This window comes from Chelonia mydas, chromosome 4 (genome assembly GCF_015237465.2).
Source record: "Chelonia mydas isolate rCheMyd1 chromosome 4, rCheMyd1.pri.v2, whole genome shotgun sequence".
NCBI lineage: Eukaryota > Metazoa > Chordata > Testudines > Cheloniidae > Chelonia > Chelonia mydas.
Window position 1 is genome coordinate 36,975,823 of NC_057852.1, and position 13,451 is coordinate 36,989,273.

Sequence of the window (13,451 nt, forward strand, 5' to 3'; positions counted from 1 at the left end):
CTCACCAGGAGAGGTTGCTGTTCTTCTGAGGAACCTGCCTAGAGCAGTCTTAGCTCGGCATGTGTGAAATGTCTCATTTGAAAAGTATTTCCATCTTTAGCTTCTCCAAGGGCTTTTGCTCAACTTCTGACCTTTCCAAAATCTACCTTTTAGTCAGCAGCTGAAAAACAGGGGATGTGTTAGAAGCCATTCTGGATCAGTGCCAGAAACAGAGTAGTGCAGCATTCTGGTCTCACATGCACTACTGTCTGTGGCATAACGCACAAGATCAGCTTCCACTCACTGCAGATTTAATGGACATAAGTACACACAGCCGTCCCAATGAGAGTGGATGCAAAGGGCCAGTTTGCCCTGGGCCCCATTTGAATGGGCCCCCAAATCGAGTGGTACTGTGATCCCATGTGTCAGACTGCAGGGCCACTCACTGCAGAGGGACTGCCAGACTGAACAAGTTATATTCTTAAAAACAAAGTTTTGCCAACATGACTGCATCTATACTAAGGGCTTCTGTGAGCACCTCTCTGTCAGTCAGACACCCCTGACCAACATAGCTATACTGGAAAAGTCCATTTGTAGACCTGGCCTAAGCTAGACAGTTATCAGGCAACTTCATACCTTTATAACTATTTTGACACTTGTGGTTGTATTGGTACAACTATATCAGTATAAGATCACACTGCTAACTGACAGTTATACTGGTAAAAACCAGTGGCGTAGGCCAGGCCTAAACTGATGAGTTGAATTCAGGCTTAATCTGCAGCAAGGGAGATTTAGGTTAGATATCAGGGAAAACTTTTAAACTATGAGCATAGTTAACCATTTGAAAAAAGAAAAAGAGTGCTTGTGGCACCTTAGAGACTAACAAATTTATTTGAGCATAAGCTTTCATGAGCTACAGCTCACTTGCATCCGATGAAGTGTGCTGTAGCTCACAAAAGCTTATGCTCAAATAAATTTGTTAGTCTCTAAGGTGCCACAAGTACTCCTTTTCTTTTTGCGAATACAGACTAACATGGCTGCTACTCTGAAACGTAACCGTTTGAGTATGCTTCCAGGGGCGGTTGTGGAATCTCCATCATTGGAGGTTTTTAAGAACAGGTTAGACAAACACTTGTCAGAGATGGTCTAGGTATACTTGGTTCTGCCTCAGAGCAAGGAGCTGGACTAGACGAAGTCTCAAAATCGCTTCTGGCCTTACATTTCTATGATTCTCTGGAGCATATTTCATACCTTGTCTGTGTATTGGAAGACAGACTATCAGCCCCACTTTCACCAACACTAAATTAATTTTTAAAATTGACAACACCCCCCCCCCCTTTTCTGTTATATATACATCTCTCCTTATTTATTTATGTAGCTGTCACTTTTGCAAGAGGAGGAGGAGGAGGGAGGGTCTTCTGAATGGGAATCTGGACTCTGGCATTCTATTCACAGCTCTTCCACAGTCTTCTTGTGTGACCATAGGCTATTCTTACCTCAGTCTCCCCGTGTGGAAAATGGGAATAATGATTTTTTTTTAAATCTCAGAGGATGTTGAGAGACTGAACTCATTCATGTCTGCAAAGATTTTTTTTAAAGTAGAAGACAGCTTGTGCTATACAAGTGAAAGTATTTTATTCTCAGACAAAAAATACTATTAACTAAATTTTTGGTGCAAAAGAAGGTTTTTAGTGTGAAATTTACTCAAGTGTAGAAGCCCCTGCAAATCCCTCTGCACTCCTTGCACCCTAAAAGTTGGCATTAAGTGTTTGAGGAAGGATGATCTTGAGGTTAAGGCATGAGGCTAGGATTCAGGACACCTGGGTTCTTTGCCCATCTCTGCCACTAACTTTCCCGGTAGCTTTGGACCAATCTGTGTCTTAGTTGCTATGACAGAGTGCGGGGCACCAGTTAGTTGCCCAGAGCACACCTGACTATGGGAACTGCACCTAATAGTTTGATTGGGCTGGACTGGAGAGAGTTCAAAGACAAATTAACTCATTACCAGAAGGTACAAAAGGCATAGGAAGGAAGGAAGGGATTGTCAGTGTCAGTCTTAGTCTTGTAGAGTCAGAGCCACAAGAGATCTTTCCTTTTCTTGCCTCAAGTGCTGAGGGCTCCATGTTACTGTTGGTATAAGGCTATATAATATGTGAAGGTGGTGGACAAGAACCCTGTAAATAAACCACACAAGGTGTTTTACCCAAAGAAGGTCTCTGAGCCATTTGTGGGCTAGAAAGTAGGTGAGATCAAGTCTGCCCTGCCACATCTGCCCATCTGTAAAACTGAAATAAGAATGCTTTCCTGCCTCACAGAGTTGTGAGGATAGATTCAGTAAATGTTTGTAAGGGGGCCAGCACTAAGAAAAGCTTATAAATAATTAAATATCTAGCCATATATGCTATGTTCATCACAGTAGTTTCTGAGTGGGGGGTGGGGAGGCTTAGTGTGGGACGAATTTCATCTGTAATTAATTATAAACCACTATTTCATACTCAGAACCATTTCCACAACCATGGAAAATTTGGACACCTCATTTGTCTAAAGAGTTAACTATTCTATTTCCAGTAGTTCTTTGTTGTTATTTTAAGATGTTGGTGTCTCATCTCACAATGTTGAACAAACCCTCCTGGGGAAAGATAACCACTAAAACACTCCAATTATGTAAACTACTACAAGGGCTTTATTTAAATCTGCTCTGGCACATTTCACTGATGGGATCAATATATGTTGGATGCGATCCTTGGATTCCTTAGGTAAGGAACAATAACAAAGGGCTTGATTCTGCCACCCTGAATTAGAGTGGCAGGATCAGCCTCACAGGGTACGTCCACACTACAATTAGACACCTGTGGCTGGCCCATACTACCAGACTCCGGCTCCTGAGGCTTGGGCTAAGGGGCAAGATGGAAGGGTCCCAGAGCTCAGGCTCCGGCCCAAGCCCGGTTTCTACACCACAGTTAAACAGCCTCTTAAACCAAGCCCCAGGAGGCCGAGTCAGCTGGTCCGGGCCAGCCACGGGTGTCTAACTGCAGTGTAGACATACCTTTCCTTTTCATTCCTGACCCAAAGTCTTCTGAATTTGGCCCAAAGTGTACATTGCAGTACATTGAAACTGGACTGTTTCAAATAAGATTTTGATATTCTTTCGCATAAAAACAAGTTGTATCTATATACACAAACCTGATCCTAAGGTAAGAAATTGTCTGACATAGCAGCAGCAAAAGGACACACCAAACTAAGTAGACCAGGCCTCCCACTTTCCCCATTGTATTGGCTCCTTACCTCTAGAAGGGAGAGTGGCAGGTCTCTTGCATAGCTAATGTCAGTGACACCAATGCCGTTGCAAGACTCAAGCAGCAGGGGATGCTCTGAGCTCCGTGCTGCCAGTAGTTCTCAGCATTTGAGCAATGCCTCTTCAATTCATTCAGGCCACAATTAAGGCTCCCAAGTCTTCTGCTGAACTCCAGCTTCATTCTCCAGGGCATTGAATTGCTGCTAAACCAGGCAGTCAACAGGCTGAAGTATAACCACGTGACAGTTATTAGAAAATTAGTCCTATGCAATATCAGGAGAGGACATGTTAAATGGATAAAGATCTGGCTAACTGACAGATCTCAAAAAGTAGCTGTCAGTAGGGAATCATCAAATGAGGTTGTTTCCACTGGGGATCCAAAGAGATCAATACCAGACCTGACACTATTCAAATTTTTCCTCAATTATCTGAAAGCAAATATAAAATCAATGTAGATAACATCTGTAGCTGAGACAAAGATCAGCAGAGTGGTAAATAATGAAGAGGTCAGGGCAGGCATACAGAGCGATCTGAATCACTTTGCAACCTGGGCCCATTCAAACAAAATATATGTTTTAATAGACCCAAATGCAAAGTTGTGCATCTAGCAACAAGAAATGCAGGCCATAGCTATAGAAAGGGGGCGGGGGGGCAGACGGGGGAGTGGAGGGAGACGGAGGGGGCGACTGTATCCTGGAAAGCAGTGACTCTGACAAGGACTTAAGGGTCATACTAGACAAGCAACTGAATATGAGTTCCCAGTGTTATGCTGTGGGGAAGAGGACTAATGCAATCTTTGGATGTATAACCAGGGGAGTAGTGAATAGGAGTAGTTATACAGCATTGGTGAGACTGATATTGGAATACTGCATCCAATTCTGATGTCCAATTTTAAAAAAGGATGTTGAAAAACAGGAGAGGATGCAGGTTTCAGAGTAGCAGCCGTGTTAGTCTGTATTCGCAAAAAGAAAAGGAGTACTAGTGGCACCTTAGAGACTAACCAATTTATTTGAGCATAAGCTTTCGTGAGCTACAGCTCACTTAATGCATCCGATGAAGTGAGCTGTAGCTCACAAAAGCTTATGCTCAAATAAATTGGTTAGTCTCTAAGGTGCCACTAGTACTCCTTTTCTTTTTGGAGAGGATGCAGAAAGCCAGAAATATTATCTGATGGCTGGAGAAAATGCCTTACAGAGAGAGATTTAAAGATCTCAATCCATTTAGTTTATCACAAAGAAGATGGAGAGGTGACTGGATTACAGTGTATGTGTGCCTTCACATGGAGAAAATATCAAGTACTAAAGAGCTTTTTAATCTCGGGAGAAAGGCATAACAAGAATCGATGGCTGGAAACCAGACAAATTCAAATTAGAAATAAGGCACAATTTTTTAACAATGTAAACAAACTAAACTATCAAGGAAAGTGGTGGATTCTCCATCTCTTGATGTCTTTACGTCAAGACAGGATGCCTTTCTGGAAGATATGCTTTAATCAAACACAAGCTATTGGGCTCAATACAGAGGAAACTGGGTAAAATGCGATGATGGCCTGTGATATACAGAAGGTCAGACTAGATGATCTAGCGGTTCCTTCTGGTCTTACATTCTATGAATCGATGAGGAAAGAAGCTCTCTTGGAGACTGACCTTGTACACATTTCAAAAGAGACCCAACAACAATATTTAGGAAAAGAAGTGTTTTGTTTCAGAGATTATACAACTTTTTTTGAGCTCTGGCATTTCTGAATGGTTATAACGCAGTGGGTTTAACAACATGCTGCAAGATGGAAAAGGTCTTTGTTTAATGAAGGACTGAACACTCGCCAATAAGAGTGCAGGGGACTCAGCACACCAACTCAGGGCTCCCTCATCTCACAGGATCAGGCTTTTACTTCGCTGTCAACTCTCATATGAAGTGTGAGCTTGATGACGGATAATCAATACCACCATTAAGCTGCTTATGGGCAGATGAGGTTGCTTTCTGGTTAGTTACAACCTAACTGTGACAAGCTGAGTTTTCAAAATGTATCAGAAATATTGTATAGTTTTCCTATTGTTAAATTCTCCCCAACCTGTTGCTGCCCTGGGTGTATTTTCTTATGAAGAAAAGTAAATTTATTCTGGGCCACTTTCACATATTAGCAGGGACCTGCACTTGCACCAGGTGTTCAGTCATGTTCTCCTGTATCTGAAAGCTCAGTCCAACCTGCTGCAGTGCAAGAGTCAGCTTTGTTCCATCAAAACCAATGGATTCTTAAAAATGTACTTGCATTGGATGTCACAGCTTCTCTATGGGTAAGCAGGAGGCCAAGTGAAACAGAAAGGAAAGTCATCTCCCACCTCCCAAAACCAGTCTTAAACATGGTCATCATGATGTTGCCAGAGAAATGTCAAAGGCCATGTTTTCAAAGGGCTTTGATATGCATGCACACAAAATGCATTTGCCCACATATATGTAATGTATTTAATTCTATATCTCTCATAGGTACTTCTGTGGTCCCCAGTTACCTCATGATACCTCATTTATTTTCACAACAATCCTGTCAGGTAGAGGGAATTACTGTTATCCCATTTTTTTTTCCAAATGGGAGCTGTGGCACAGAGAGGATAAATGACTTGCCCAAGGTCTCAAAGGAAATTTTTGGCAAAGCACGGACTTGAACCCAACTGTCCCAAGTCGCAGCCTGACACCCTAACCAAATATCAGGCACTGTAGTTAGATGCATGATCATCTGATTTGTGCACACAAATTCAGGTCACATGCATAGATCATTGTAGCAAAAGAGAGTGTCACCTCTAGCAGGTAGCATAGAATTGATTATCCAAGTCCCTAATATCCCTTTTCTCACACACTGCTCATACCTTCCACATCTCTTGACTCTCTGTCTACTGATTCCCAAATATCTGGGCATATTTGTTGTTATCTGAACACTAATTATCATTTGTGAAGAGCAGATGATGATGTGCAGATCAGATAATCTATTGATGATCAGATTCTCTACTACATATTTAAAACCTTGGAAATGGGGAAGATATGGACACACTTGAGAGAAGTTAGCACTTATAATTTAAAAGGAATCAAAGAAAGGTACTGGAAATTGCAGCCTGATAAACCTCCTTGTCTTTTAGCAATGGTGAAAACACTATAAACACTGACAGGAACACAAGAACAGCACCCTATGGATGGATGCTAGGCATGAGTTTATGATAAGATAATGTAAAGCACTTTCTTGAATTTCTTTATGGCTTGTACAGTGAGTTTGCAGATTGGGCATTTTCAGTGGCTAAACACAAATTTTATAGATTAACCTCTTCCAGACCAGTCACCTGACACCCAGGCTTATGAAGTGGTAGAAAGCCCCCCACCTCTCAGAAAAGGAGGTGGGAATAGAGTCAACAGTGCATGTTCTCCTTTCTTGGGAGCCTGGTGTTTGCTGGGGCAAGCTAAGATGGAAGCAGTGACCTATCACATAAGAGGATTTTCAAGCAGAAAGCCACACAGTTATTAATAATGTTGGAAACAGAATTAACCCTATGGTTTCAAGACTGATTCTTTTCAGAAGGAGAGTAAATAGTTAACGACAAGTCAACTCCCATGGAAACTATGCTGACAAGAGGAGGAGACTGCTGAATAATTGGAGCTCTGTAGGGTCATAACCCGATTCCTTGCAGATCCTTGAGGCCCATAGAGGTCACAGCCATACCTTGTGCCCCCCTTCCTGCTTCCACTAACCCTTCCTCTAGAGGGTAGAATTTATTGCATTATGGCTTTCAAGCCAGGGGGATTTTTGATTACTTTCCCCCTCTGTCCTTTAGGTTTTACTGTGGGTGTGGATCACAGAGGTCTAAAACTTTCAAATCTACAATATTTACATGTAAAGTGCAGGAGGTTAGTTACTTGTGTGCATAAAATACTGGCTTGGTTAATAGAGTTTGCATGAGGGCATAAGCAGTCTGAGACGGGTGGAGGTAATCAATAAAGTGCCACTAGGCTCTCTCTCAGAGTCTATGTTCACTCTAATAGTTTAGAAGGAAATGTGGTAAAATGTGACAAAATCCTCTAATGAAACAAAGGCAGGAAGGCAATGAATATGAGAGAATAGGCAATCAAAGTTTGAATGACTTCAATAGGTTGTGAGAGCACAGAGATAACTGGTTCATATTGTTAGCCCAATTAGACACTATCTGGGATCTTGCGGGATGTTTCCGTTAGGAGAAATGGATGATGGAGTCGGGTATTTCTTTGATGCAATCCTGTTTATTTATAAAGAATGTGGAAAGTTCCATTTCTCTGAACACAGCAGGAATCAAAGAACAGGAGGCTGTTTCTTTGCTCACAGTTCCAAGCCTCTTTCCAGCCCACACTCTGCCCCCAAAGCTCCCTCTCTTCACTTTTTCACAGTGCTCTTGCTGTCTGCTTGTTTTGGGGTTTGGTTTTTTTGGCAGTGCTGCTTCTTCTTCTTTTCTCTCTCTCTCTCTCTCTCTCTCTCTCTCACACACACACACACACACACACACACCTCCATCAAACAATACCCAGTGAAAACCCTCCACCCACATAGCAAAGTTGTCTCCTATTATCTCAGCTAATTTTACTCCAAAAAGGAGTTTAACTGCTTCTTACCTTTAACCTGAATGAAGGGCAGCTGTCACATACAACTTCAACAAGGTTTCACCAACTCTCCATAAGTAGACACACATTAGTAAGAACAGATAGATGTTGGCTTTGTGGCCACCTGGATCATTCTTTCATCTCTGGTACCTCCCTCTCCTGAAAATTAAGTGCAAAACCCTCCTTTGAATGAAGTATCAGCTCAAAGGTGGCTCATTTCTATCTATCCATAAAATTTAACGTTTGTAAAGAGGTCCCCCAGTATATACCTAATAGCTCACTTAATGTTAGAGAGGGCCTTCAGTAAATAAAAGCTCTGCTTTTGGCCCTTTATCAAACAGTTTATAAGAATAGGTTCAAAGTCCTCAAGTGGTCTTCAAATCAAACACACAGAGGATGACTTTTTTTTTTTTTTGCAATTAGATAATAGAATAAATTACTCTACAGAGGACTCTGGCAATTCTCAGTGAATGCACTGAACTGTGCTTCTATTTACATTCTTTTAAAATGGCGCTTTACATACTTGCACTAGAAAAATATTCATATATTTAAAGACTGAATTTCTTCAGGGTGCAGTTAAGTATTAGCTACTTTTCCCTTGCAGAAGCAAATCTTAATTTAAAAAACGGGAATCATACAGCCTGTTGTATTATTTCAGATGGTTTAAATGGACCCAAAAAATCAAAAAAGTGTTAAGAAGATCCTAACTTTCCAATATGAAACAGTTTTAAACAAGATTTGGGTTTGGTATACAGAGACCTCAGCCTGTGTAATACCATGGCAAACACACTTTTTAACCTTTTATTAAAAGATACCCCCCAAAAAATAATAATCACAAAATGTTGGTACTGCAACAGCTCTTGGTTCAGGTGCCTTGAAATTCAATTCAGAGTCACTTCAGTAGCAGCCCTGAATTAAGCTGGCATTTTGCTCACATGGGGAATTACCCAAGATGTTCTTTCAATAAAAGTTTGCTTTAGCACCTTAACCTTCAACAATTTAAAACATATCATTTTTGCTACTTTTGCTTTTTTTAAAAATTCTTTACATTAAAACTTTGAAGTTATCACCATTTACAAAAGCTATAAACATTAAAATTAACAAAAGAAAATGGGAAAACAAGTCAAAACATTTGTTAAAAAGTTTTTAGACAAATTATCAATTGCTATAAAACAATTGTTACCCCTTTATTTTTTGGAGCCTGTATTGTTCTGTGAATGCAACAAACTATGAAAATTACAAAGCAGGTGCAGGGAGTGTTTTCAAGAATTCAGTATAAAGGACAATAATGTTAAATCAAAGTGTGGTCCCCTGGCTCATAACAAGATCTCCATGCATGAAAATTTTATTGCAAAAATGTAACGTGGTTTTTTCTAGCTCTTTTTAAAATTGAACAACAGCCAGACTTTTTTAAATTTTGGCTTTAAAGGGCAACTCTCCAAATATACATGGGGTTCCTGAGGGTGTTTGTATATGGAGTGTGTGAGGGAGAGAAAAAGAAGGGGGAAGTTAGAAACATGCAGCAAAACCACAAAATAATTAAGTTTCAATGCTTGGTGTTGTCTAGACAATGCCTCAAATTCCTCATGAAGTTGAGTTCTGTACAGATGGAAACATGAGTGTTCTTTACCAACTTGATCTCAAATCCACTATCTCAATATGAAAGGGAAGAGTTGCTTGCTTTACTGGCATAGTCCCCTTTTGAAAAAGGCTCATGTCCCAAAGGGATCTGTTGAATTGCTTTGGCTGTTAATGCATCCATTAGTGATGACAAATAATCTTCAGATCCTGAGCTTCAGTACACGATGGTCTTTTCCCCTCATCCCACAGAATGAGTCACATACAGAGACTGTCATTTTAGAATCATTTACCATTCATAACATGCACTTCCACTTACTTTTGTTTTATCTGCAGCAAGGAAACTTATGCCTCCAGTTCCATGCTAAATTTAGTCATGTTAAATCCAAAAAAGCTAACTCTCAATAGTGAATAATAAAACCATTTAGCAATTTTAAAAGCATTGAATGGGGTTTTAGGTAAGGATTGATGAAGGTTGAGAAACAAAATACAGAAAAGGACAGGATTAAGCTTCTTCATATCTGCCAGCTTTTCCAGTGAAAATGAGGGTGATGTACAGTGTCTAAAGGTGATGTGTCAGGAGGCAGGGGGTGTTTTCCCTCCAGTTATTTTCCCTCCCTTAGATTCCTCTCTTTTCTCCTACCCACCGGTTCTGCTTTTCCTTCTGCACAGTGTTGCAGTGAGGAAGTACTGAACTGCAGAGTTGGGGCTAAGGAAGGAGAGCAGCTTTCATCTCTCACAAAAACAGTCACCAACAGTATATGGGAAGAGGAAGAAAAGAAGCACCTGTGTTCAGTATGGTGTTTCCAAGGCTCCTGCAGACAGTGCTGATGCCATGTGAGGACATCAGGACCAGCCCACATAGATGATGCCAGCCTTATTTTCTCCATGTGCCCATGATAGGATATGGTGCACAGCAGCCTATATTAAAAAAAACCCCTATTGTTCCTTTAAACACTTCAAAAATGGGTAATGAAACTGTTTTGAAGGGTCAGAGGGTGCAAGACTTTCTTTCCTGAAAATGTTAATGCAGGCCTTTCTTTGCACACATTTTTCAGCTTCAAAAAAGTAATGCCCTTTCTCCTTATTCTTGTACAATATCCAACCAGCCTTCCAATTTTGCTTTGGAATATGGGATTGTTGTCTAAGCAACTGTGGTTACCTCTGCTGAGCTGGCTGCTGTGTTCAACTCTAATGACTTCCGAAAGTATCAGCAATACATTCTGAGGCACATACGACTTAGTGTATTCAATGCTCATTCACTCACGATCACACAACAGCTCAGTAAAGAGAATGTCCTATTGAAGACACGTGTGGTTGAAGAACATTGAGAGGGAGCTATGGCTGAAAGGGTCTATTGCAGGTTGGAAGATAAGCTCTATGCTTGGGAAAATGAGAAGAACCAAGCTGGACTGTGAGTAAAGACGATAAAATCTAGAAGTGATAAGATTGTAAAGGTTTTGAAATGTTCGATAAAACATTCAGATATGCTTCCAAAATTTTCAAGGCTTTTTAAAACCTAACTTCCAATCCTGCTGAGCTTTGCCCACTAGTTTAACTGTACCTCACCTCTTGACTTTAATAGGACAGCAGAACTAAAATCTAATGCAATCTTTAGAAAGTATGCATCCTCTGGTTTTATAAATGTTTTCTCCTGTGGCATATGTAGAATATATATAGGAATATAGAGCCTTCTGATCCACCATTATACTTTATGCTGATTACATTCAAGGAGTTCTTTCTTTGCTCTGTAACTGAACAAAAAGAAATAATAATGGAATAAAACATTGTCATATAATAATGGTCTCTGGTTTCTTCTGACCAGTAAATGTCAAGGCAACCACAAAACTTATTTTCAAAGGGGAAGTCATTGATTGTATGATGATGGCATTTTACTACCATGGACTTTACTTATATTAGCCAAGGAAATTGATGGAGCTGTCCTTTCTGTCTGCTAGAAGTTGGTGTGATAAAATGAATTAGCCGCTGCACTATTATTGAAGAGCTGTGTTCTAAGCAATTGAGAGAATAACTTATGTGCTTTAGCCATTCAGAGATAAGCTCATCTCAGTCCTGCCAAATATACAAATTGTCCCTATAGATGACATATTTGCGGTCCTTTCTACAGGAACACTGAGAAACCTGTTTTCTCTAATGCTGGGCTCAGGTCACGATGCAGGGGTATTCCATATGAAACCAAAGAGTGATTTGTGTGTGTTAAGAAATCTCCCTGGCATTACAGTGTTTCAAAATCATCTTCTTTCCCGATTTACCTTATAATTTTGATTACCCAAATCCAGATTCTCTCAGTAAATATAAAAAGAAAAGGAGTACTTGTGGCACCTTAGAGACTAACAAATTTATTTGAGCATAAGCTTTCGTGAGCTACAGCTCACTTCATTGGCCAATATTTTACTCTCTTTATTTTTTAAATGTCCACATCGTCATTCAAGTTTACATATTGGACATATGTTATGAGAACTTCTCAGGGTTGCCTTAAAAATATTTCAGATCTATCCCTGAAGGCAGAAAACAAACTACACTTGCTTCCAATGCTGTATTGATGATGGTTTGATTTTGATGAAATTTTATAAATTTGCACTCTAATGATTTTTGTTAGACGATATTAGCAGTTATATTATCTACAGAGATACAATTTCAAAAAATAGGTTGTACTTTTATCAGTATGCTGGACCTGTGTCTGATTTCAGTTTACACTGATTTTAAACTGGTGTAACTCCATTGACTGCCATGGCTTTACACAGATGTCAGGCCCTCTGTTTCTAATTGTTGAAATGTTATTCTCATTTAAATTTTTACCACAAGTTAGGTGATGGCTATCTAGTATGTTAATCAGCTGGCATTAATTTCATTTGCTATATGTTATATTAAGACTGTTAAGGAAAAGTTAGCATATGTGACTCCATTTTGGTTTGGGGCCCACCATTGTCTAAAAGCAAGCACATCATGCACCAGGAGGAGTGTTCCTTAGATACTGCATTCCTGTGAAAACCCTCCCCCTTGTTTCCAGCCTCTCGACTCCCGGTTTCTGTTCTTTGTCTGTTCCTAACTCCCTGCCTCCTGGCCTTGATGTGAGCCTCCCATCCTAATAAAAAAGGCTACTGGTGCATTGCTTTAGGACCATGTTGTGTAGTTGAAGTAATGGTTTAGCACGGAGAATGTACCTAGCAGGGATAGGTGGTAGATAAGGGAAAGGTTTGTCTATTGGCTAAGGTTTCCGATGCACGAGGGCAACATGCTTTGCTAAATGGCATATAATCTCTGTATAACCTGCATTCGGGGTACCCTCCTGACTAACAGGGGGGCACCACACTCGAGCGTAATAAACTTAGTGTCTCTGGAAACTCTGCAGTTGTCGACTTTGTTCGTATGCCTCAGCCTAGACTCGAACTGTGAGTGACCTATCAGGTATAATTCGTAGCAGTTCTTGTGCGTGACCTATCAGGTGTAATTCGTAACAAGACACAGATTTGCGATGGGCCACATCCACCCTAACTGAATTGGCCTCGTTAGCACTGATCCCCCACTTGATAAGGCAACTTCCATCTTTTCATGTGTTCATACTTATACCTACCTACTGTATTTTTCACTCCATGCATCTGATGAAGTGGGTTACAGCCCACGAAAGCTTATGCCCAAATAAATTTGTTAGTCTCTAAGGTGCCACAAGCACTCCTCGTTGTTTTTTTCATGGGAACTCTGAATTACATTATCCACTGTAATACAACAAGATTAAAAAAGCCAGTGTAATCATCCATCTGGGTACTGGAGAATTCTTCATTAGCATCCTTGTAAATAAGGACAATTTTAATAGTGTCCTGAATTCAGTAACTCTTTGAAGGACGAAACCGTATCACAGAAATGAAATGTCATCAAATCAAGCCTGCATTTAAAAAAACCAAACCAAAACAAAGCTTAGCAAGATCATTTTAAAAAATCAAGAACTGAATTATGACCTTCAGTGCAA